Source organism: Narcine bancroftii, chromosome 11 (assembly GCF_036971445.1).
Source record: "Narcine bancroftii isolate sNarBan1 chromosome 11, sNarBan1.hap1, whole genome shotgun sequence".
NCBI classification, from domain to species: domain Eukaryota; kingdom Metazoa; phylum Chordata; class Chondrichthyes; order Torpediniformes; family Narcinidae; genus Narcine; species Narcine bancroftii.
In genome coordinates, this window is record NC_091479.1 from 26,409,789 (window position 1) to 26,431,079 (window position 21,291).

Here is a 21,291-nt window from a genome sequence, read left to right on the forward strand (position 1 = left end):
CATCGTTCAGAACTAGACTTAAAAATAAAGTTAACAGTGCACAAAAAAGCAAGGCTGTGTCTTTGGCTCATTGATTTTACAGGATCTGGTGGCATCAGGGAAGAAACTGACATTGTGGCATTGACCTCTATTCCTCAGGCTCCAGTACCTTATCCAATGATAGTAGAGTGAGGAAGTTATGGTCTGGATGGTGGAGGTTTTCCATGATAGAGACTTTTATTTTAAGACAGCATGTCATGTATAGATTCTGACTGGAGTGAATTCTAGTGCCTGTGATGTTACAGGGAGAGCTAAAAACCCTCTCGAAATTATGATTTTCCTGAGATATGGCACCTCCAAGCCAGGCAGTGATGCAACCTACCAGAATGATCTGCATAGTACACCTGTGGAGGTTAAGGTGTGTCTTCATTGCGATAATGAATCTCCTCAGGCACATCACACAATAGAGCCAATGGTGAGGCTTTTTTGTGAAAGCATCACCATGGACGCTCCATGACAGATCTTCAGAGTTTTAATGCTTAGGAATTTGACGTTCGTGAACATCTGCACTCCTGCGACCTCCATGAAGACTGGGTCGTGTTCTTTTGACTTCCTGCAGAATCCAAAATCTTGTCCTTTGTTTTGTTGACATTGAGTGAAAAGTTTGATTTGTTAGCATCCAACCAGCTGATCTATGTCCTTCCTTCTTCGCTACATCATTGCCATTTATTGTTTGCTGACAATTGTGGTGTCATCCGCCAACATGTCGATAGCAATGGAATTATGGCTCACCACACACAGTCATGGGTTTACAGAGAGTAGAGCAGGGGGCTAAGCACACATCCTTGGACTGCGCCTGTGTTGATGATCAGTGGGGAAGAGCCCTTGTTTCCAATTCATCCTGACTGTGGTCTTCCAATGAGAATGTCAAAGATCCAATTGCAGAGTAAGGTACAGAGGGATAGAGTTAGTTGATTTTTGACCAGAACTGAGGAAACAATGGTATTGAAGGACGTCCTGATGTTGATAACTCATCCAAAATTGCTCCTTTTGGATCAACAGAGACAACCTAAATGAATTGAACTATGAATTAACCACATGTCATCTCTTTTGCCTCCCTTGTTGATCGACGTTCAATATTGATGAGTTGGAAAGATGCTGTTGCCCCTAAAAGCACTCAATTACGCTGTAATATGGTGGCAGGCCTAACTTTGAATTAATCAGATGTTCTTCCACAGATCCACATTTAAACATTCTGTGTCCATGGGCACCTTTAATTCAACATTTTTGTAACATTTAATCACTGTGACCTTGCTTTATATGTTTGTTTTCTTTAATGATAGAGAAATTTTATGTACTCACAAAAGAACTTCAGAAGGGAAGGTGAAGGAATTTGGAGTATCGTATACTCTTTAAATCATGTTCTATTAGACATATGTTATAATTGTTTAAATGTTTATCACTTTATTTCTGTTTGTTATGATAAAATGGTTAGACATGATCAATTATTTTTATAATTTGTATTTTATCTGAATCTTCCTTTTTATGTATTACCATTGATTAATGACTTCTGTTTGTTTCCTGTTTCTTAAAGGCCACTGAAAATATTTTAAAAGAGAGCCTCATGCCTTTGAAGCAATGGGCCTCCTGCCGGGTACCGGATATGAAAGGGGCCACCAGCCGGATGTGGAATGGGCCTCCTGCCAGATGCCGGATGTGGTATAGTCCTCCTGCCGGATGTGGAATGGGCCTCCATCCGGATGCCGGATGTGAAATGGGCCTCCTGCCGGATGTGGAATGGGACTCCTGCCGGATGCTGGATGTGGAATAGTCCTCCTGCCGGATGTGGAAAGAGCCTCAATCCGGATGCCGGATGTGCAGTGTGCCTCCTGCTGGGAAGGTAATTGTTTACATATTTTTTGGTCTCATGCACCAATTTACACTTTTTGTGAAGATACCTTTCATATCTTGTCAAGTTCAGAATCAGGATTTATTGTCAAGAACATGTCCTAATATTTGGTGATTTGGGGCAGCAGGATGGAGCAAACATTCATCTTATAACCATCGTTCAGAACTACTCTTAAAAATAAAGTTAACAGTGCACAAAAAAGCAAGGCTGTGTCTTTGGCTCATTGATTATACAGGATCTGGTGGCATCAGGGAAGAAACTGACATTGTGGCATTGACCTCTATTCCTCAGGCTCCAGTACCTTATCCAATGATAGTAGAGTGAGGAAGTTATGGTCTGGATGGTGGAGGTTTTCCATGATAGAGACTTTTATTTTAAGACAGCATGTCATGTATAGATTCTGACTGGAGTGAATTCTAGTGCCTGTGATGTTACAGGGAGAGCTAAAAACCCTCTCGAAATTATGATTTTCCTGAGATATGGCACCTCCAAGCCAGGCAGTGATGCAACCTACCAGAATGATCTGCATAGTACACCTGTGGAGTTTAAGGTGTGTCTTCATTGCGATAATGAATCTCCTCAGGCACATCACACAATAGAGCCAATGGTGAGGCTTTTTTGTGAAAGCATCACCATGGACGCTCCATGACAGATCTTCAGAGTTTTAATGCTTAGGAATTTGACGTTCGTGAACATCTGCACTCCTGAGACCTCCATGAAGACTGGGTCGTGTTCTTTTGACTTTCTGCAGAATCCAAAATCTTGTCCTTTGTTTTGTTGGCATTGAGTGAAAAGTTTGATTTGTTAGCATCCAACCAGCTGTTCTATGTCCTTCCTTCTTCGCTTCATCATTGCCATTTATTGTTTGCTGACAATTGTGGTGTCATCCGCCAACATGTCGATAGCAATGGAATTATGGCTCACCACACACAGTTATGGGTTTACAGAGAGTAGAGCAGGGGGCTAAGCACACATCCTTGGACTGCGCCTGTGTTGATGATCAGTGGGGAAGAGCCCTTGTTTCCAATTCATCCTGACTGTGGTCTTCCAATGAGAATGTCAAAGATCCAATTGCAGAGTAAGGTACAGAGGGATAGAGTTAGTTGATTTTTGACCAGAACTGAGGAAACAATGGTATTGAAGGACGTCCTGATGTTGATAACTCATCCAAAATTGCTCCTTTTGGATCAACAGAGACAACCTAAATGAATTGAACTATGAATTAACCACATGTCATCTCTTTTGCCTCCCTTGTTGATCGACGTTCAATATTGATGAGTTGGAAAGATGCTGTTGCCCCTAAAAGCACTCAATTACGCTGTAATATGGTGGCAGGCCTAACTTTGAATTAATCAGATGTTCTTCCACAGATCCACATTTAAACATTCTGTGTCCATGGGCACCTTTAATTCAACATTTTTGTAACATTTAATCACTGTGACCTTGCTTTATATGTTTGTTTTCTTTAATTATAGAGAAATTTTATGTACTCACAAAAGAACTTCAGAAGGGAAGGTGAAGGAATTTGGAGTATCGTATACTCTTTAAATCATGTTCTATTAGACATATGTTATAATTGTTTAAATGTTTATCACTTTATTTCTGTTTGTTATGATATAATGGTTAGACATGATCAATTATTTTTATAATTTGTATTTTATCTGAATCTTCCTTTTTATGTATTACCATTGATTAATGGCTTCTGTTTGTTTCCTGTTTCTTAAAGGCCACTGAAAATATTTTAAAAGAGAGCCTCATGCCTTTGAAGCAATGGGCCTCCTGCCGGGTACCGGATATGAAAGGGGCCACCAGCCGGATGTGGAATGGGCCTCCTGCCAGATGCCGGATGTGGTATAGTCCTCCTGCCGGATGTGGAATGGGCCTCCATCCGGATGCCGGATGTGAAATGGGCCTCCTGCCGGATGTGGAATGGGACTCCTGCCGGATGCTGGATGTGGAATAGTCCTCCTGCCGGATGTGGAAAGAGCCTCAATCCGGATGCCGGATGTGCAGTGTGCCTCCTGCTGGGAAGGTAATTGTTTACATATTTTTTGGTCTCATGCACCTATTTCCACTTTTTGTGAAGATACCTTTCATATCTTGTCAGGTTCAGAATCAGGATTTATTGTCAAGAACATGTCCTAATATTTGGTGATTTGGGGCAGCAGGATGGAGCAAACATTCATCTTATAACCATCGTTCAGAACTAGACTTAAAAATAAAGTTAACAGTGCACAAAAAAGCAAGGCTGTGTCTTTGGCTCATTGATTATACAGGATCTGGTGGCATCAGGGAAGAAACTGACATTGTGGCATTGACCTCTATTCCTCAGGCTCCAGTACCTTATCCAATGATAGTAGAGTGAGGAAGTTATGGTCTGGATGGTGGAGGTTTTCCATGATAGAGACTTTTATTTTAAGACAGCATGTCATGTATAGATTCTGACTGGAGTGAATTCTAGTGCCTGTGATGTTACAGGGAGAGATAAAAACCCTCTCGAAATTATGATTTTCCTGAGATATGGCACCTCCAAGCCAGGCAGTGATGCAACCTACCAGAATGATCTGCATAGTACACCTATGGAGGTTAAGGTGTGTCTTCATTGCGATAATGAATCTCCTCAGGCATATCACACAATAGAGCCAATGGTGAGGCTTTTTTGTGAAAGCATCACCATGGACGCTCCATGACAGATCATCAGAGTTTTAATGCTTAGGAATTTGACGTTCGTGAACATCTGCACTCCTGAGACCTCCATGAAGACTGGGTCGTGTTCTTTTGACTTCCTGCAGAATCCAAAATCTTGTCCTTTGTTTTTTTGACATTTAGTGAAAAGTTTGATTTGTTAGCATTCAACCAGCTGATCTATGTCCTTCCTTCCTCGCTTCATCATTGCCATTTATTGTTTGCTGACAATTGTGGTGTCATCCGCCAACATGTCGATAGCAATGGAATTATGGCTCACCACACACAGTCATGGGTTTACAGAGAGTAGAGCAGGGGGCTAAGCACACATCCTTGGACTGCGCCTGTGTTGATGATCAGTGGGGAAGAGCCCTTGTTTCCAATTCGTCCTGACTGTGGTCTTCCAATGAGAATGTCAAAGATCCAATTGCAGAGTAAGGTGCAGAGGGATAGAGTTAGTTGATTTTTGACCAGAACTGAGGAAACAATGGTATTGAAGGATGTCCTGATGTTGATAACTCATCCAAAATTGCTCCTTTTGGATCAACAGAGACAACCTAAATGAATTGAACTATGAATTAACCACATGTCGTCTCTTTTGCCTCCCTTGTTGCTCGACGTTCAATATTAATGAGTTGGAAAGATGCTGTTGCCCCTAAAAACACTCAATTCCTCTGTGATATGGTGGCAGGCCTAACTTTGAATTAATCAGATGTTCTTCCACAGATTCACATTTAAACATTCTGTGTCCATGGGCAACTTTATTTCAACATTTTTGTAACATTTAATCACTGGGACCTTGCTTTATATGTTTGTGTTTCTTTAATGGTAGAGAAATTTTATGTACTCACTAAAGAACTTCAGAAGGGAAGGGGAAGGAATTTGGAGTATCGTATACTCTTTAAATCATGTTCTATTAGACATATGTTATAATTGTTTAAATGTTTATCACTTTATTTCTGTTTGTTATGATATGATCAATTTATTTTTATAATTTGTATTTTATCTGAATCTTCCTTTTTATGTATTACCATTGATTAATGGCTTCTGTTTGTTTCCTGTTTCTTAAAGGCCACTGAAAATATTTTAAAAGAGAGCCTCATGCCTTTGAAGCAATGGGCCTCCTGCCGGGTACCGGATATGAAATGGGCCACCAGCCGGATGTGGAAAGGGCCTCCTGACAGATGCCGGATGTGGCTTAGTCCTCCTGCCGGATGTGGAATGGGCCTCCATCCGGATGCCGGATGTGAAATGGGCCTCCTGCCGGATGTGGAATGGGACTCCTGCCGGATGCTGGATGTGGAATAGTCCTCCTGCCGGATGTGGAAAGAGCCTCAATCCGGATGCCGGATGTGCAGTGTGCCTCCTGCTGGGAAGGTAATTGTTTACATATTTTTTGGTCTCATGCACCTATTTTCACTTTTTGTGAAGATACCTTTCATATCTTGTCAGGTTCAGAATCAGGATTTATTGTCAAGAACATGTCCTAATATTTGGTGATTTGGGGCAGCAGGATGGAGAAAACATTCATCTTATAACCATCGTTCAGATCTAGACTTAAAAATAAAGTTAACAGTGCACAAAAAAGCAAGGCTGTGTCTTTGGCTCATTGATTATACAGGATCTGGTGGCATCAGGGAAGAAACTGACATTGTGGCATTGACCTCTATTCCTCAGGCTCCAGTACCTTATCCAATGATAGTAGAGTGAGGAAGTTATGGTCTGGATGGTGGAGATTTTCCACGATAGAGACTTTGATTTTAAGACAGCATGTCATGTATAGATTCTGACTGGAGTGAATTCTAGTGCCTGTGATGTTACAGGGAGAGATAAAAACCCTCTCGAAATTATGATTTTCCTGAGATATGGCACCTCCAAGCCATGCAGTGATGCAACCTACCAGAATGATCTGCATAGTACACCTGTGGAGGTTAAGGAGTGTCTTCATTGCGATAATGAATCTCCTCAGGCACATCACACAGTATAGCCAATGGTGATGTATTTTTGTGAAAGCATCACGATGGAGGTTCCATGACAGATCCTCAGAGTTTTAATGCTTAGGAATTTGACATTCGCGAACATCTGCACTCCTGAGACCTCCATGAAGACTGGGTCGTGTTCTTTTGACTTCCTGCAGAATCCAAAATCTTATCCATTGTTTTGTTGACATTGAGTGAAAAGTTTGATTTGTTAGCATTCAATCAGCTGATCTATGTCCTTCCTTCTTCGCTTCATCATTGCCATTTATTGTTTGCTGACAATTGTAGTGTCATCCGCCAACATGTTGATAGCAATGGAATTATGGCTCACCACACACAGTCATGGGTTTACAGAGAGTAGAGCAGGGGGTTAAGCACACATCCTTGGACTGCGCCTGTGTTGATGATCAGTGGGGAAGAGACCTTGTTTCCAATTCGTCCTGACTGTAGTCTTCCAATGAGAATGTCAAAGATCCAATTGCAGAGTGAGGTACAGAGGGATAGAGTTAGTTGCTTTTTGACCAGCACTGAGGGAACAATGGTATTGAAGGATGTCCTGAAGTGGATAACTAATCTAATATTGCTCCTTTTGGATCAACAGAGACAACCTAAATGAATTGAACTATGAATTAACCACATGTCAACTCTATTGCCTCCCTTGTTGATCGACGTTCAATATTGATGAGTTGGAAAGATGCTGTTGCCCCTAAAAACACTCAATTACGCTGTAATATGGTGGCAGGCCTTAATTTGAATTAATCAGATGTTCTTCCACAGATTCACATTTAAACATTCTGTGTCCATGGGCACCTTTAATTCAACATTTTTGTAACATTTAATCACTGGGACCTTGCTTTATATTTTTGATTTCTTTAATGGTAGTGAAATTTTATGTACTCACAAAAGAACTTCAGAAGGGAAGGTGAAGGAATTTGGAGTATTGTATACTCTTTAAATCATGTTCTATTAGACATATGTTATAATTGTTTAAATGTTTATCACTTTATTTCTGTTTGTTATGATATAATGGTTGGACATAATCAATTATTTTTATAATTTGTATTTTAACTGAATCTTCCTTTTTATGTATTACCATTGATTAATGGCTTCTGTTTGTTTCCTGTTTCTTAAAGGCCACTGAAAATATTTTAAAAGAGAGCCTCATGCCTTTGAAGCAATGGGCCTCCTGCCGGGTACCGGATATGAAAGGGGCCACCAGCCGGATGTGGAATGGGCCTCCTGCCAGATGCCGGATGTGGTATAGTCCTCCTGCCGGATGTGGAATGGGCCTCCATCCGGATGCCGGATGTGAAATGGGCCTCCTGCCGGATGTGGAACGGGACTCCTGCCGGATGCTGGATGTGGAATAGTCCTCCTGCCGGATGTGGAAAGAGCCTCAATCCGGATGCCGGATGTGCAGTGTGCCTCCTGCTGGGAAGGTAATTGTTTACATATTTTTTGGTCTCATGCACCTATTTCCACTTTTTGTGAAGATACCTTTCATATCTTGTCAAGTTCAGAATCAGGATTTATTGTCAAGAACATGTCCTAATATTTGGTGATTTGGGGCAGCAGGATGGAGCAAACATTCATCTTATAACCATCGTTCAGAACTACTCTTAAAAATAAAGTTAACAGTGCACAAAAAAGCAAGGCTGTGTCTTTGGCTCATTGATTATACAGGATCTGGTGGCATCAGGGAAGAAACTGACATTGTGGCATTGACCTCTATTCCTCAGGCTCCAGTACCTTATCCAATGATAGTGAGTGAGGAAGTTATGGTCTGGATGGTGGAGGTTTTCCATGATAGAGACTTTTATTTTAAGACAGCATGTCATGTATAGATTCTGACTGGAGTGAATTCTAGTGCCTGTGATGTTACAGGGAGAGATAAAAACCCTCTCGAAATTATGATTTTCCTGAGATATGGCACCTCCAAGCCAGGCAGTGATGCAACCTACCAGAATGATCTGCATAGTACACCTGTGGAGGTTAAGGAGTGTCTTCATTGCGATAATGAATCTCCTCAGGCACCTCACACAATAGAGCCAATGGTGAGGCTTTTTTGTGAAAGCATCACCATGGAGGCTCCATGACAGATCATCAGAGATTTAATGCTTAGGAATTTGACGTTCGTGAACATCTGCACTCCTGAGACCTCCATGAAGACTGGGTCGTGTTCTTTTGACTTCCTGCAGAATCCAAAATCTTGTCCTTTGTTTTTTTGACATTGAGTGAAAAGTTTGATTTGTTAGCATTCAACCAGCTGATCTATGTCCTTCCTTCCTCGCTTCATCATTGCCATTTATTGTTTGCTGACAATTGTAGTGTCATCCGCCAACATGTTGATAGCAATGGAATTATGGCTCACCACACACAGTCATGGGTTTACAGAGAGTAGAGCAGGGGGCTAAGCACACATCCTTGGACTGCGCCTGTGTTGATGATCAGTGGGGAAGAGACCTTGTTTCCAATTCGTCCTGACTGTAGTCTTCCAATGAGAATGTCAAAGATCCAATTGCAGAGTGAGGTACAGAGGGATAGAGTTAGTTGCTTTTTGACCAGCACTGAGGGAACAATGGTATTGAAGGATGTCCTGAAGTGGATAACTAATCTAATATTGCTCCTTTTGGATCAACAGAGACAACCTAAATGAATTGAACTATGAATTAACCACATGTCATCTCTTTTGCCTCCATTGTTGATCGACGTTCAATATTGATGAGTTGGAAAGATGCTGTTGCCCCTAAAAACACTCAATTCCTCTGTGATATGGTGGCAGGCCTAACTTTGAATTAATCAGATGTTCTTCCACAGATTCACATTTAAACATTCTGTGTCCATGGGCACCTTTAATTCAACATTTTTGTAACATTTAATCACTGGGACCTTGCTTTATATGTTTGTTTTCTTTAATGGTAGAGAAATTTTATGTACTCACAGAAGAACTTCAGAAGGGAAGGTGAAGGAATTTGGAGTATCGTATACTCTTTAAATCATGTTCTATTAGACATATGTTATAATTGTTTAAATGTTTATCACTTTATTTCTGTTTGTTATGATATAATGGTTAGAAATGATCAATTATTTTTATAATTTGTATTTTATCTGAATCTTCCTTTTTATGTATTACCATTGATTAATGGCTTCTGTTTGTTTCCTGTTTCTTAAAGGCCACTGAAAATATTTTAAAAGAGAGCCTCATGCCTTTGAAGCAATGGGCCTCCTGCCGGGTACCGGATATGAAAGGGGCCACCAGCCGGATGTGGAATGGGTCTCTTGCCAGATGCCGGATGTGGCTTAGTCCTCCTGCCGGATGTGGAATGGGCCTCCATCCGGATGCCGGATGTGAAATGGGCCTCCTGCCGGATGTGGAATGGGACTCCTGCCGGATGCTGGATGTGGAATAGTCCTCCTGCCGGATGTGGAAAGAGCCTCAATCTGGATGCCGGATGTGCAGTGTGCCTCCTGCTGGGAAGGTAATTGTTTACATATTTTTTGGTCTCATGCACCAATTTACACTTTTTGTGAAGATACCTTTCATATCTTGTCAAGTTCAGAATCAGGATTTATTGTCAAGAACATGTCCTAATATTTGGTGATTTGGGGCAGCAGGATGGAGCAAACATTCATCTTATAACCATCGTTCAGAAATAGACTTAAAAATAAAGTTAACAGTGCACAAAAAAGCAAGGCTGTGTCTTTGGCTCATTGATTATACAGGATCTGGTGGCATCAGGGAAGAAACTGACATTGTGGCATTGACCTCTATTCCTCAGGCTCCAGTACCTTATCCAATGATAGTAGAGTGAGGAAGTTATGGTCTGGATGGTGGAGGTTTTCCATGATAGAGACTTTTATTTTAAGACAGCATGTCATGTATAGATTCTGACTGGAGTGAATTCTAGTGCCTGTGATGTTACAGGGAGAGCTAAAAACCCTCTCGAAATTATGATTTTCCTGAGATATGGCACCTCCAAGCCAGGCAGTGATGCAACCTACCAGAATGATCTGCATAGTACACCTGTGGAGGTTAAGGTGTGTTTTCATTGCGATAATGAATCTCCTCAGGCACATCACACAATAGAGCCAATGGTGAGGCTTTTTTGTGAAAGCATCACCATGGACGCTCCATGACAGATCCTCAGAGTTTTAATGCTTAGGAATTTGACGTTCGTGAACATCTGCACTCCTGAGACCTCCATGAAGACTGGGTCGTGTTCTTTTGACTTCCTGCAGAATCCAAAATCTTGTCCTTTGTTTTGTTGACATTGAGTGAAAAGTTTGATTTGTTAGCATACAACCAGCTGATCTATGTCCTTCCTTCTTCGCTTCATCATTGCCATTTATTGTTTGCTGACAATTGTGGTGTCATCCGCCAACATGTCGATAGCAATGGAATTATGGCTCACCACACACAGTCATGGGTTTACAGAGAGTAGAGCAGGGGGCTAAGCACACATCCTTGGACTGCGCCTGTGTTGATGATCAGTGGGGAAGAGCCCTTGTTTCCAATTCGTCCTGACTGTGGTCTTCCAATGAGAATGTCAAAGATCCAATTGCAGAGTAAGGTGCAGAGGGATAGAGTTAGTTGATTTTTGACCAGAACTGAGGAATCAATGGTATTGAAGGACGTCCTGATGTTGATAACTCATCCAAAATTGCTCCTTTTGGATCAACAGAGACAACCTAAATGAATTGAACTATGAATTAACCACATGTCGTCTCTTTTGCCTCCCTTGTTGCTCGACGTTCAATATTGATGAGTTGGAAAGATGCTGTTGCCCCTAAAAACACTCAATTCCTCTGTGATATGGTGGCAGGCCTAACTTTGAATTAATCAGATGTTCTTCCACAGATTCACATTTAAACATTCTGTGTCCATGGGCAACTTTATTTCAACATTTTTGTAACATTTAATCACTGGGACCTTGCTTTATATGTTTGTGTTTCTTTAATGGTAGAGAAATTTTATGTACTCACTAAAGAACTTCAGAAGGGAAGGTGAAGGAATTTGGAGTATCGTATACTCTTTAAATCATGTTCTATTAGACATATGTTATAATTGTTTAAATGTTTATCACTTTATTTCTGTTTGTTATGATATGATCAATTTATTTTTATAATTTGTATTTTATCTGAATCTTCCTTTTTATGTATTACCATTGATTAATGGCTTCTGTTTGTTTCCTGTTTCTTAAAGGCCACTGAAAATATTTTAAAAGAGAGCCTCATGCCTTTGAAGCAATGGGCCTCCTGCCGGGTACCGGATATGAAAGGGGCCACCAGCCGGATGTGGAAAGGGCCTCCTGCCAGATGCCGGATGTTGCTTAGTCCTCCTGCCGGATGTGGAATGGGCCTCCATCCGGATGCCGGATGTGAAATGGGCCTCCTGCCGGATGTGGAATGGGACTCCTGCCGGATGCTGGATGTGGAATAGTCCTCCTGCCGGATGTGGAAAGACCCTCAATCCGGATGCCGGATGTGCAGTGTGCCTCCTGCTGGGAAGGTAATTGTTTACATATTTTTTGGTCTCATGCACCTATTTTCACTTTTTGTGAAGATACCTTTCATATCTTGTCAGGTTCAGAATCAGGATTTATTGTCAAGAACATGTCCTAATATTTGGTGATTTGGGGCAGCAGGATGGAGAAAACATTCATCTTATAACCATCGTTCAGAACTACTCTTAAAAATAAAGTTAACAGTGCACAAAAAAGCAAGGCTGTGTCTTTGGCTCATTGATTATACAGGATCTGGTGGCATCAGGGAAGAAACTGACATTGTGGCATTGACCTCTATTCCTCAGGCTCCAGTACCTTATCCAATGATAGTAGAGTGAGGAAGTTATGGTCTGGATGGTGGAGATTTTCCACGATAGAGACTTTGATTTTAAGACAGCATGTCATGTATAGATTCTGACTGGAGTGAATTCTAGTGCCTGTGATGTTACAGGGAGAGATAAAAACCCTCTCGAAATTATGATTTTCCTGAGATATGGCACCTCCAAGCCATGCAGTGATGCAACCTACCAGAATGATCTGCATAGTACACCTGTGGAGGTTAAGGAGTGTCTTCATTGCGATAATGAATCTCCTCAGGCACATCACACAGTATAGCCAATGGTGATGTATTTTTGTGAAAGCATCACGATGGAGGTTCCATGACAGATCCTCAGAGTTTTAATGCTTAGGAATTTGACATTCGCGAACATCTGCACTCCTGAGACCTCCATGAAGACTGGGTCGTGTTCTTTTGACTTCCTGCAGAATCCAAAATCTTATCCATTGTTTTGTTGACATTGAGTGAAAAGTTTGATTTGTTAGCATTCAATCAGCTGATCTATGTCCTTCCTTCTTCGCTTCATCATTGCCATTTATTGTTTGCTGACAATTGTAGTGTCATCCGCCAACATGTTGATAGCAATGGAATTATGGCTCACCACACACAGTCATGGGTTTACAGAGAGTAGAGCAGGTGGCTAAGCACACATCCTTGGACTTCGCCTGTGTTGATGATCAGTGGGGAAGAGACCTTGTTTCCAATTCGTCCTGACTGTAGTCTTCCAATGAGAATGTCAAAGATCCAATTGCAGAGTGAGGTACAGAGGGATAGAGTTAGTTGCTTTTTGACCAGCACTGAGGGAACAATGGTATTGAAGGATGTCCTGAAGTGGATAACTAATCTAATATTGCTCCTTTTGGATCAACAGAGACAACCTAAATGAATTGAACTATGAATTAACCACATGTCAACTCTATTGCCTCCCTTGTTGAATATTCAATATTGATGAGTTGGAAAGATGCTGTTGCCCCTAAAAACACTCAATTACGCTGTAATATGGTGGCAGGCCTTAATTTGAATTAATCAGATGTTCTTCCACAGATTCACATTTAAACATTCTGTGTCCATGGGCACCTTTAATTCAACATTTTTTTAACATTTAATCACTGGGACCTTGCTTTATATGTTTGTTTTCTTTAATGGTAGAGAAATTTTATGTCCTCACAAAAGAACTTCAGAAGGGAAGGTGAAGGAATTTGGAGTATCGTATACTCTTTAAATCATGTTCTATTAGACATATGTTATAATTGTTTAAATGTTTATCAGTTTATTTCTGTTTGTTATGATATAATGGTTAGACATGATCAATTATTTTTATAATTTGTATTTTATCTGAATCTTCCTTTTTATGTATTACCATTGATTAATGGCTTCTGTTTGTTTCTTGTTTCTTAAAGGCCACTGAAAATATTTTAAAAGAGAGCCTCATGCCTTTGAAGCAAAGGGCCTCCTGCCGGGTACCGGATATGAAAGGGGCCACCAGCCGGATGTGGAATGGGCCTCCTGCCAGATGCCGGATGTGGTATAGTCCTCCTGCCTGATGTGGAATGGGCCTCCATCCGGATGCCGGATGTGAAATGGGCCTCCTGCCGGATGTGGAATGGGACTCCTGCCGGATGCTGGATGTGGAATAGTCCTCCTGCCGGATGTGGAAAGAGCCTCAATCTGGATGCCGGATGTGCAGTGTGCCTCCTGCTGGGAAGGTAATTGTTTACATATTTTTTGGTCTCATGCACCTATTTCCACTTTTTGTGAAGATACCTTTCATATCTTGTCAGGTTCAGAATCAGGATTTATTGTCAAGAACATGTCCTAATATTTGGTGATTTGGGGCAGCAGGATGGAGCAAACATTCATCTTATAACCATCGTTCAGAACTAGACTTAAAAATAAAGTTAACAGTGCACAAAAAAGCAAGGCTGTGTCTTTGGCTCCTTGATTATACAGGATCTGGTGGCATCAGGGAAGAAACTGACATTGTGGCATTGACCTCTATTCCTCAGGCTCCAGTACCTTATCCAATGATAGTAGAGTGAGGAAGTTATGGTCTGGGTGGTGGAGGTTTTCCACGATAGAGACTTTTATTTTAAGACAGCATGTCATGTATAGATTCTGACTGGAGTGAATTCTAGTGCCTGTGATGTTACAGGGAGAGTTAAATACCCTCTCGAAATTATGATTTTCCTGAGAGATGGCACCTCCAGACCAGGCAGTGATGCAACCTACCAGAATGATCTGCATAGTACACCTGTGGAGGTTAAGGTGTGTCTTCATTGCGATAATGAATCTCCTCAGGCATATCACACAGTATAACCAATAGCCCTTTTTTTGAATGCATCACCATGGAGACTCCATGACAGATCCTCAGAATTTTAATGCTTAGGAATTTGACTTTCGTGAAAATCTGCAGCCTTCTTTGTTTATTTGGTGTTGCTTCTGGTATGTGTGAGTTGGTCATTTCCCCAGTAGTCTCTTCCTCCTGCTTTATGTGGAATCCTCCAAATCCCAGATGCCGGATGTGGAATGTTTCTGCTGCAAGATGCCGGATGTGGAATGGTCGGCCTGCCAGATGTGGAATAGTCCACCTTTCAGGTGCCGAACGTGGAATGTTCCTGCTGCTAGATGCCAGATGTGGAATAGCTTTGCTGCCATATGCCAGATGTGGGATGGTCCTCCTGCCAGATGCCAGATGTGGGATTGTCCGCCTACCAGTTTCCAGATGTGGAATGGTCCGCCTGCCAGGTGCCAGATGTGGGATGGTCTGCCTGCGAGATATGGAATGGTCTGCCTGCTAGATGTGGAATGGTCCACCTGCCAGGTGCCAGGTGTGGATAGTCCATCTCCCAGATGCCAGATGAGGATTGGTCAGGTGCCTGTTGTGGGATGGTCTGTCTGACAGGTGCCGGATTTGGACTGCGCCTCCTGGCGGATGTCAGCTGTGTAATAGTCCTTCTGGATGTGGAAAGGGCCTGCTAAAGGAAAAGATACTTTGGGGAATCTCCGATGTTCTTCTACCTTGATCACATTTAATCTATCTCTGCTTATGGGCTCCTTTTATTCAATATTTTCCTAATTTATGAGATCACTAGAAACTTGCTTTATTATTTTGTGTTTTACTTTAATGATAGTGAAATGATTTGTACTTACCCGAGAAGTTCAGAAGGTGAGAGGATAGAATTTGTCGTATTAAATAATTTTGTGACTTTTTACAATTCGCCATGTTATAATTGTTGAAGTAATTTACAACCTTGTTGTCATTTGACTGTTATGATATTGTGTTTATATAATAGTTTGATTTCTCTTCTCTAACTCTTTCTTCTTTCTGTTTCCAGGTGCTCAATCATTTATCCAACATCCTGTGGACCAGACACTTTCAGAATTTGGAATTTTATAGAATGTAAAATAATAATATCAGTGGTATTTATAAGTACATTTAAGCTGTTTTCAAATGATCAAAAACAAAGGCACGTCCCAACTAGAAATGCCACTGCACAGGGTGGGGTTACAGTGGCCCTGGGTAGTGGGGTTACAGTGGCTCTGGGTAGTGGGGGTTACGGTGGCTCTGGGTAGTGGGGTTACGGCGGCTCAGGGTAGTAGGGTTACGACGGCTCTGGGTAGTGGGGTTACGGCGGCTCTGGGTAGTGGGGTTACGGCGGCTCTGTGTAGTGGGGATATGGCGGCTCTGGGTAGTGGGGTTACGGCGGCTCTGGGTAATGGGGTTACGGCGGCTCTGGGTAGTGGGGTTACGGCGGCTCTGGGTAGTGGGGTTACGGAGGCTCTGGGTAGTGGGGTTACGGCGGCTCTTTGTAGTGGGGATATGGCGGCTCTGGGTAGTGGGGTTACGGCGGCTCTGGGTAGTGGGGTTACGGCGGCTCTGGGTAGTCGGGTTGAGGCGGCTCTGGCTAGTGGGATTACGGCGGCTCTGGCTAGTGGGGTTACGGCGGCTCTGGGTCGTGGGGTTACGGCGGCTCTGGGTCGTGGGGTTACGGCGGCTCTGGATCGTGGGGTCACTGTGGCTCTGGGTCATGAGGTTATGGCGGCTCTCAGTCGTGGGGTTACGGTGGCTCTGGGTCATGGGGTTACGGCGGCTCTGGGTCGTGGGATTATGGCGGCTCAGGGTTGTGGGGTTACGGCGGCTCTGGGTAGTGGGGTTACGGCGGCTCAGGGTACTAGGGTTACGGCAGCTCTGGCTAGTGGGGTTACGGCGGCTCTGGGTCGTGGGGTTACGGCGGCTCTGGGTCGTGGGGTTACGGCGGCTCTGGGTCGTGGGGTTACGGCGGCTCTGGGACGTGGGGTTACGGCGGCTCTGGCTAGTGGGGTTACGGCGGCTCTGGCTAGTGGGGTTACGGCGGCTCTGGGTCATGGGGTTACGGCGGCTCTGGGTCGTGGGGTTACGGTGGCTCTGGATCGTGGGGTTACGGCGGTTCTGGTAGAGGGGTTACGGCGACTCTGGGTAGTGGGGTTACGGAGGCTCTGGGTAGTTGGGTAAGGGCGGCTCTGGGTTGGGGGTTACGGCGGCTCTGGGTATTGGGGTTACGGCGGCTCTAGGTCGTGGGGTTACGGCGGCTCTAGGTCGTGGGGTTACGGCGGCTCTGGGTAGTGGGGTTACGGCGGCTCTGGATCATGGGGTCACAGTGGCTCTGGGTCATGAGGTTATGGCGGTTCTCAGTCGTGGGGTTACGGTGGCTCTGGCTCGTGGGGTTACGGCGGCTCTGGGTCATGGGGTTATGGCAGCTCAGGGTTGTGGGGTTACGGTGGCTCTGGGTAGAGGGGTTACGGCGACTCTGGGTAGTGGGGTTACGGCGGCTCTGGGTAGTTGGGTAAGGGCGGCTCTGGGTTGTGGGGTTACGGCGGCTCTGGGTATTGGGGTTACGGTGGCTCTGGGTAATGGGGTTACGGCGTTTCTGGGTAGTGGGGTTACGGCGGCTCTGGGTAGTGGGGTTACAGTGGCTCTGGGTAGTGGGGTTATGGCGGCTCTGTGTAATGGGTTACGGCAGCTCTGGGTCATTGGGTTAAGGCAGCTCTGGGTCGTGGGGTGATGGCGCCACTGGGTGGTGGAGTTACGGCGCCTCAGGGTGGTGGGGTTACGGCAGCTCAGGTTAGTGGGGTTATGGCGGCTCTGGGGAGTGGGGTTACGGTGGCTCTGGGTAGTGGGGTTATGGTGTCTCAGAGTCGTGGGGTTACAGTGGCACTCGGTAGTGGGGTTACGGTGGCTCTGGGCCATGGGGGTTACGGTGGCTCTGGGATGTGGGATTACAGTGGCTCTGGGTCGTGGTGTTTCGGTGGCTCTGTGTAGTGTGATTAAGGTGGCTCTGGGTAGTGGGGTTACGGTGGCTCTGGGTAGTGAGGGTTACGGTGGCTCTGGTTAGTGGGGTTACGGTGGCTCTGGGTCGTGGGCTTACGGTGGCTCTGGGTTGTCGGGTTACAGTGTCTCTGGGTTGTGGGGTTATGGCGGCTATGAGTGGTGGGGTTACGACACCTCTCGGTGGTAGGGTTATGGCGGCTCTGGTTAGTGGGTTTACGGCGGCTCTGGGTCGTGGGGGTTTAGGTGGCTCCGGGTCGTGGGATTTTTGTGGTTCTGGGTCGTAGGGTTACAGTGGCTCTGGTTAGGGGGATTAAGGTGGCTCTGGGTAGTGGGGTTACGGTGGCTCTGGGTAGTCGGGCTACGGTGACCCTGGGTAGTGGGGTTACAGTGGCTCTGGTAGTGGGGGTTACGGTGCCTCTGGATAGTGGGGTTACGGTGGCTCTGGGTCATGGGGTTACAGTGGCTCTGGGTCGTGGGGTTACGGTGGCTCTGGGTAGTGGGGTTACGGCGGCTCTGGATTGTGGAGTTACGGCGGCTCTGGGTCGTGGAGTTACGGTGGCTCTGGGTAGTTGGATTATGGTGGCTCTGGGTAGTGTGGGTACGGTGGCTCTGGGTAGTTTGGTTACGGTGGATCTGGGTAGTCAGGTCACGATGACTCTGGGCAGTCGGGTTATTGTGCTCCGGGTAGTGGGGTTACGGTGGCTCTGGAGAGTGGGTTTACAGTTGCTCTGGGTGGTGGGGTTATGGTGGGTCTGGGTAGTGGGGTTATGGTGGCTAGGGTAGTGGGGTTACGGTGGCTCTGGGTAGTGGGGTTACGTTGGCGCTGGGTAGTGGGGATTACTGTGGCTTTGGTTAGTGGGGTTACGATGGCTCTGGATAGTGGGGTTATGGTGGCTCTGTTTAGTGGGGTTATGGTGGCCTGGGTAGTCGGGTTACGCTGGCTCTGGGTAGTGGGGTTAAGGTGATTCTAGGTAGTTTGGATATGGTGGGTCTGTGTAGTGGGGTTATGGTAGCTCTGGGTAGTGGGGTTATGGTGGCTCAGGGTGGTGGGGTTGCGGCGGCTCTGGATGGTGGGGTTATGGCGTGGTGGGGTTACGGTACCTCTGGGTGGCGGTGTTATGGCGGTCTGGGTCATGGGGTTAAGGCAGCTGTGAGTAGTGGGGTTACATTGGCTCTGGGTCGTGGGGTTACGGTGGCTCTGGGTAGTGGGGTTACGGCACCTCTCGGTGGTAGGGTTATGGCGGCTCTGGTTAGTGGCTTTACGGCGGCTCTGGGTGGCGGTGTTATGGCGGCTCTGGGTAGTGGGGTTAAGGCAGCTGTGGGTAGTGGGGTTACGTCGGCTCTGGGTAGTTGGCTTACGGGACTCATTTAAGGATTCTTATGTTTAGACTTTAACGATTTTTTTCAAATGTATTGTACACTTTGTTTGCAGTTCTTCATGTGTTTACATGTGGATGTTGTGTACAGTTTTTTAGACCTCCAATAAGTGGTATTTGTGTCTGTCCAGAGGAAAAATGAATCTCTGAGTTTTTATGTGTGTACTTGACAATAAATCGGAATCAATATGGCACCATTTGTTCCCAGTTGTTCTTTATTTGTTTCCCTGCATAGGTTGAGTTGGTTCTTTTTGGCATGACCAAGAAGTGGTAACTCTGCCTCGCCTACAGGAACAAGAATCTCAGGGTTGAATGTGACGTCATGCACTGAACTCTGACAGTCAATCTGTAGTTGGCCCAAAGGGCCTGTTTCTACGCTGTGAAACTTTATGACTCTGTGAAAAGATCTGAGTGGCGGGAAATAATTTTTTTCAGGGAATGCCACAGTAAAGTCTGGAAATTCAAACTGCATTTAATTGTAATGATTCAGCAAAAATATGAGGAGAATTGGGATCAGTTCTTCGGAGAGAACAGGGAAGCAGAGCTCAAGTCCCCTCCTTTCCTGTCACAAGGAAATACAAGACAACGAGAGAAGGTCCCACGGACATTGAGCCATGTACACGGTGCACAGGCTTTGTTGGGAAGAGTTGGAGCTGAAGCAGGGGCCCTCACCAAAGCCACATCTGTCCCCATCTTTATCACCATCCTGACTGGGACTGTTGGAACCCTCCTTATTTGCTCAACAGCATTGAACACAGAACATTCCAGCACAGACCGGCCGTTCAGTCCACAATGTTGTGCTGACCGACGTAAACCTACTCCATAACAATCTAACCTACCTTACACCCGTCACCCTTTATTATCCTTACATCCATCTGCCTGTCAAAGAGTCTTCAATGTCCCGGTTGTCCCAGCCTCGATCACCACCCTCGCCAATACATTCCAGGCAGCACCACTCTCTGTGTGGACAAATGAAAGAGTTAGATCTCTCTCACATTTCCAAGAGTTAAGATTCAATTTATTGCCATGTAATAAAGACAGTGCAACATTACACAAAATTTGTTTTTCATCTGCTGTAGGGCAGACAGATTTGACATTGGCAGAAATTGCTTGAAGCACCTCTTTACAGTCAGAAAAAGAGAAGCAAATGAGACCTTCCCAGAGTCACTGAGCGTCCGTCAATTTGCCTCCAACCCTCCCATAGCCCCTGTTACCACACAGAATCTAGTCCAAACCATCAGCAGCTTGAGCTCCAGATCTGAGCCCCCATCATGATGAGGAACCCTTCAGGGACCTCGGTCCCCTCTCTCATCCTGCTTCAGATCCCTGGATCCCCTTCGGCCAGTCTTGAGCCAGTCTCCTGCAGTCCTGTGAATCCCTCAACTGCACTTGTCAGCAGCTTCCCTCGAATCGCCCCCGCCCCCCTGCCTGTGGGTTCAACGACAGAACCCCTCTCTGGGCTGCCGCTGTGATCCTGTCCCAGGGGTCACCTCCTCTGCATCTCCTTCTTAAACCGGGTTGGGCTCCCCATTTCCTGGTGCCCTGAGCCAGTCCTCTGCTTCCCCGAAGTCTCTCACCTCTCCTGGCTGCTGCCAATCATAGGCCCTGCTATCCTGGAGGCGGCCCCCACGGCTGCAGTATTTTTCAAATAAAACCAGCATCAGGTCAATGTACAGGTTTTTAAAGCCTGTCCGGATCCAACAGCATTCAGACTGGATGGTAGGAGCCCACGACGGAGCACTGGGTTTCCGCTCTCCATGGGTCTGCAGTTCTGCCAGTGCTGCCATGTTCTCCCAGTCCCAGCTCTCTGAACAGTCAGGGTACCAAGGCTGTGTGGAGAAGCAGGGGAGTGGGGCGGTGGGAGAATCGATCAGTTCATGATGAAATGGTGGAGCGGACTCGATGGGCTGAATGGCCGACCTGCTCCTAGGTCTCATTGTCTCATCTTTTGCAAAGTACAGACATGGTTTTTAAACCAAAACACACAATTTGTAAATCACAGTTTGGGCTTTTTAAAAGAAAACTGCCCACATTTCGGCCCTGCAAAGTTGTGGTTTTTGACCCCAAAACACCACACATTTTGTCAAATACAACCTGATCTTTTGGAAAAAAAAATCACTGTGCACTTTCCTGCAAAACACAGCACAGGCCCTTCGGCCCTTGACATTGTGCTGACCCATATATTCCAATACAAACATTTCCCGACCCACTACC

At 45.0% G+C, this 21,291-nt stretch overlaps 2 long non-coding RNA genes across 3 annotated transcripts in view; one reads left to right on the forward strand and one right to left on the reverse strand.

Moving 5' to 3' along the window:
- LOC138745697 (uncharacterized) overlaps positions 1–21,291 on the reverse strand; it is a 34,028-nt gene that overhangs the window by 4,689 nt on the left and 8,048 nt on the right. For both annotated transcript variants that reach the window (XR_011346421.1, XR_011346420.1), the window contains exon 2: positions 19,917–20,036. This is a non-coding gene — a long non-coding RNA (uncharacterized lncRNA). The remainder of the gene's footprint in view (positions 1–19,916; positions 20,037–21,291) is intronic.
- LOC138746333 (uncharacterized) lies at positions 5,661–9,875 on the forward strand. Its single transcript, XR_011346871.1, has 3 exons — positions 5,661–5,950; positions 7,686–7,991; positions 9,726–9,875. It is a non-coding gene; the product is annotated as an uncharacterized lncRNA (long non-coding RNA).